The sequence below is a fragment of the Micromesistius poutassou genome, assembly GCF_964030765.1.
Source record: "Micromesistius poutassou genome assembly, chromosome: 9".
Lineage (NCBI taxonomy): Eukaryota > Metazoa > Chordata > Actinopteri > Gadiformes > Gadidae > Micromesistius > Micromesistius poutassou.
In genome coordinates, this window is record NC_140279.1 from 11,453,812 (window position 1) to 11,459,811 (window position 6,000).

Sequence of the window (6,000 nt, forward strand, 5' to 3'; positions counted from 1 at the left end):
CCGGGACCGGGGGGCCCTGCCAGCCAGAGGGCCCGCAAGACGGCGGGCCGGAGATGCACCTGCAATACACCCCGGTCTGGGGGTGGCGGGGTGGGGGGAGGGAGGGGGGTGGTGGGCGAATGTTTGGTTTCAGGACTGGAATATGTATTTATTAGAGCAGCTATGCCCTCGGTGCATATTAGACGCCTGTTTATATGAACACGCAGGCACGCATGCAGAGAGGCACGCAGGGGTAGCACGCACGCACACACACGCACGCACGTACATGCACATGCACAAAAAAATGCACACAGACACACCAGAAAACATTCATCCCACACACAAACGCAAAAACATGCACACACGCACACAAAACATGCACGCACACACACACACACACAAAACATGCGCGCACACACACACTCAAACGCGCACAAAAACACAGACGCACAACCGCGGTCAAAGTGCTCAGGGTTTATGTAGCTGCGTGATTCATTTGGGCAGCTCTTTTTTGTTGGGGATGCGGTGGGGGGTGGGGGGTGGGGGGTAGAGAGCTGGGGCCCCCTGTGTGTGTCGAGGTGTTTATTAAAGCAAGGTGAACCCAAACACAGGCAGACCCAGGTCAGGGAGTCTGGGGGCCCTGTGATCTCGCTCTCAGACCGGCCCGGGCGCAGTCTCTGAGGGAGGAGGTTCCATGGGGAGCCCTGAATGGATGGCACCCTCACCCTCGCTGGGTCAGAGTGGCGGTGGTCGCACGGTCCAACGTGGCCCGCGTTCTGCCTTTGCTCCCCATGCACGCTGGGTACATTGGGTCGTGTTAAACTTAAAGCGATTGGTTATATGGGACAGTAAGCAGGTTTTACGGAGGAGGAGTCGGTTTAATAACTTAAAAAAAAACATAAAGACTCGAAACTCTAACTAAAAAAATGTATTATTGCATTGCGTTCCTTTAATGCGATGGCTCTGCAGAATAATCTTGAAATGTTGTTTTGTGATTATTTTGGCCCAGAAGGCTTGCATGTAGAAACGTCCAAATGTCCGCCATGTTTCTAGGGATTATCTGGAGCTGCCTAATGGAGGACATCAGGACGGAATACGGCTTTGGTCAGGTGATCAGGGACCAATCAAAGAGCAGGGAAAAACACATCCTAGTCCTCATTATCTTCCGGTAACGAGTGACCGGCGGGCTAAAGGGTGAGACAAGTGAAAAGTGAGACGGTAATGACGGTGCTTTGAGCCGGCGGCTCCCGGTGTCATTTGTCTCAGCGTTCTGTCGCCATGGCGCCCGTGATGGATGAGAGCGTTTGTCTGTCCGACACGAACACTCGCCGTCCCCGTTACTGCCACCACCATAATATGAGGTAGAGAGAGAGACAGCGACAGAGACAGAGAGAGAGAGAGAGAGGCAGAGAGAGAGAGAGAGATAGGGAGAGGGGGAGGGAGAAAGAGAAAGCGAGAGAAAGAAGCGAACAGAGAACCTAAAAGAGAGCGAGTGAGAGAGAGGGCGAGAGGGAAAGCGTGAGAGAGAGGCAAACAGAGAGAGAGAGCGAGTAAAAGAGCGAGTAAGCAAGAGGGAGAGAGCGAGCGAGTGAGAGAGACTGAGAAAGGCCAAGAAGATATGCAGCTGATGAACAGTGGTCATAAAAACAAACCAAAAGGGGTCAGGCCCGAGAAATAAACCTGGCTGAATCGAGTAGATCAGAGCGGGGAGGAGAGCCCATTTGGTTCTTCCAAGAGAACACTAAATCACCCCGAGATTGGACCGCTCGGTTCCTCCTGCCCAGCGAGCTGATTCAACCAGAAGCATTCTTTCCGATCTCTCTCACACACACACACACACACACACACACACACACACACACACACACACACACACACACACACACACACACACACACACACACACACACACACACACACACACACAAACACACACACGCACACACATGCACACAAACACACACACACACACACACACACACAAACACACACAAAATGTTACTCCACTTCACTTTGATGTGAGTTCTGAGGGCTAGATTTAAGAGATAGACGGCGGGCCATTTTTTTGCCCTGCTCTTAAAAATAAAAATAAATGAAATCAATGAAAATGAAAAAAAAGGCAATAAAAGCAGAGCCAAAGCCAAGAAGAACTCGGCCCAGGTTACATACCTTCACACTTACTGGTTTTGAAGTGGAGGAGGCGGGGGTGAGGGGGGAGGGGGGAGGGAGGGGGGGATGGAGAGAGGGAGGGAAGAGGGAGGAGGGAGGGAGGGGGGGAGAGGGAGGAGGGAGAACAGGGCATAGTACCCCACTGAGGCTGTTTACCGGAGCCCACATTAACATGTGGGGGGGGGGGGATCTCTGCAGACCGGACCGGCATCCATAAGGAGGAGATAAATTGACATTCACATCGCCACGGTTACGAGCGGGAAAACTGTGCTGCCCGCTGCCAAAGGAATATACGCTGGAGTAAACTATTATGCACCCTAGCTCCCCCAGCACCACACCCACCACCACCACCACCCCCAACTTCTTCACCACCACCACCCCCTCCACTCCAACCACCACCTCCACCACCACCACCTCCACCACCTCCTCCACTCCAACCACCACTGCCACCACCATCTCCTCCATCACCTCCTCCACTCCAACCGCCACCTCCCCCACCACCACCATCTCCTCTACCTCCACTCCCACCCCCACCTTCACCATCCCCACCACCTCCTCCCCGTTCCCTCTTTCTGCTGAGTGTGTGGTTTATGGGGGGCAGCGTGGCCCCGATGCTGGGGGGGGGGGTTGGGGTGTAAAGACGGCTCGTACCGTCCTCACACTCAGACGATGTCTCCGAGCGGGGCCCTCACTCTGCTCCTCCGCTTGGCAGAGAGCGTCGAGGGAGACAGACGGAGAGAGAGAGACGTTACGAGAGAGAGAGAGAGAGAGAGAGAGAGAGAGAGGGAGGGAGAACGGTGGTGGTGGAGGGAGGGAGGCGAGGGGAGGGAGGGAGGGAGGCGAGGGGAGGGGAGGGGGGGGGGAGGGAGGGGTGTTGCCAAATGCAAACAAATGCAAACATTGGCACGGTCCGAGAAGGCGCCACCGCCGCCTGGGCCGGGCGGAGCGAAGACGTGGCCAAGATTGTGTCGGCAGATTTAAGCGCCGCACACGCGGCGAATGCAGGAGCACAGACAGAAAACATGTAAACAGGGGAGATCAGAGCCAGTGTGTTGCGGCCGCCGCCGCCGCCGCCGTTGCCGAAACCAGCCATCTCCGCTGCGTCTTAACGCCTGCCTCGTGAGAGATGGGGACGAGGTGAAAGACCGCGGGTCGGGGTCGGCACGCCCGGCGGAAAACGCCGGGCGTCTCCTGGAGACGAGGGAGAGAGCGGGCCGCAGTACACACAGCGGCCAGGAGATGGCACTTTGGTTTCAGGTAATAAGGAACAGGCTGAGGCAGACGTGGAGATCATGACGAGCATCAGAAGTAGCCATCATAATCGTACATGGTGTGTGTGTGTAAGTATGTATGTATGTATGTATGTATGTATGTATGTATGTGTGTGTGTATGTATGTGTGTGTGTATGCAGGTATGTTTGAATGAATGTGTGTTTGTATGTATATATAAATGCACATTTCTGTGTGTGTGTGTGTGTGTGTGTGTGTGTGTGTGTGTGTGTGTGTGTGTACATATGAATGAATGGGTGGATATGTTTACACGTGTACATGGATGTGTATATGGTTGTATGTAAATCAAGACCCATCAATTATGTATTTGCTCAATTGACATGTGCTATATTTTAGCATAATGCTAATCCTAGTGCTAGCGTATGGGATAACACACACACTGCTTGCACAATATGTTCTCGGAATGCCTTGTAAGCAACATGCAGTTACATGTAAAAATGGAAATTAGCATGCACGCACACATGCACACATTACACACACACATTTAACACACACATGCAGACTTCAGACGATCAAAAGTATTTTTCAAGATTGAAGAGTTTTCAATCTCGAGTCGTCGGGTGCAGAAAGTCCATCGCAACACACGTGAACATCACATGACTGTCCTCTGAATGGCCACCATTCACACACACACACACACACACACACACACACACACACACACACACACACACACACACACACACACACACACACACACACACACACACACACACACACACACACACACACCCTAGCTCCTGGTAGCAGCCTGACTGTGCTGCATGTATTTCGGCTGGCGGCTTCCCTCTCCCTCCTAAACTGAGCTGTGGTCCAATCGCCTGCAGCCTCTCAGGTCCCTCACAGCCGGGCTCAGATCCCTGCTCCCCCTCACTGCCCACCACACGGCCCTCTTTAGTCCACGCTTAGACTGTCCCCACACTCACACAAACATACACACACATAAAAACGCACACACACACACACACAAACACAATCAAATGCACGCACACACAAACACACACATACACACACACACAAACACAAACAAATGCACGCACACACACACACACACACACACAACAAAAAAACAAGCTACATGAACAGAAGACTCGTGTCTGTGTTGAGTCTGTGTAACAGACTCAAGGACCTTACGGAACTAAAACAGTAACCAACCAAAGACGGCACTAACCTAAAGATGAACACACTTAAGAACGGCGGACGTTAACAAACAGCCACTTTGCAGTCCTACTCTTGAATCGAAGACACTACGTCAAACATACGAATGTTTTCCTGCAACACACCGCTGTAACAAACACGAGCCCGACCTTAGCACTTCACCACCCCCACCACCCTGGAGCATTCCTCAGTCCCCCACCGAGTCCACCTCGCTACGCTCGTACGCACACTCACATTAAAGTCAGTCCTCAAGGGTGTCAGTAAGATACAATATAATGCAAACAAGAGGAAACATATCAAATATAATATTTAATATGTTTTAATTATTAGAGATTTTTCTTTTCTACTTTAAATACGTTTTTCTCTGTGTACTGGTGTACTACATTAGTGTTCGCCACTGGGAGAAGGAGAAGGATTATTAGTAGCTCAATATCTTGAGGTACAGGACTATACTGTACGTTCTTTAAATGTGCTTGTCAAAAGATTGGCTGACCTGAAAGTGCAATCTACCTCTCCCTGTGAGAATACATCCAGAGGAACGATGCAAACAACTAAACATAAAGCGAAAATAAAACCAAACATTAGCAACATCACAGGAAGCATGGATACAGCTGAGGTGAAACCCATGGACAAAAGAGAAAATAAATGACTGCTCACACACACACACACACACACACACACACACCGCTGTAGGACATGCCATGTACCGTGTCTCCTACCACCGGCCCCTAGGGACCCGTTACCGTGGCAATGAACAGGAGTCAACTGCAGCTACACTGGGCCCTGTGTGTGAGCGTGTGTGGCACGGTTGTGGCAGTGTGTGTGTGTGTGTGCCAGTGTGAGACCTAGCTTGCATACAGTTAATTGCATGTGTGCCGTTAATATTTTGTGTCCACTTGTGTACATGTGTGTGTCGATACAGGTGTGTGTGTGTGTGTGTGTGAGGGAGGTAATATGTTCCTTGGTGTGTGTGTGTGTGTGTGTGTGTGTGTGCCCGTTCGGTCAGTAGCATTGTATTGTTGTGTTGCAAAGTGTGCCTGTGAGGAATTGTGTTTGTTACTGTGTGCGTGCGGCGTGTGTTTGGTGTGTGTGTGTGTGTGTGTGTGTGTGTATGTATGCCTGGACATCTTCGTGTGCGTGTGTAACTGTATGTGTGCGGATTACTGTGTTTGTGGCATGTGTTGAGTGTGTGTGTGCCTGAACATCTTTGCGTGTGTGTGTGTGTTACTCCGTGTGTGCATGCAGTATGTGTTTGATGTGTGTGTCTGGACATCTTCGTGTGTGTGTGTGTGTGTAACTTTGTGTGTGTGTGTGTGTGTGTGTGGCATGCGTTTTGTGTGTATATGTGTGTGCCTGGACATCTTCGTGTGTGTGTGTGTGTGTGTCTGCGGGGCCATTAGGAAA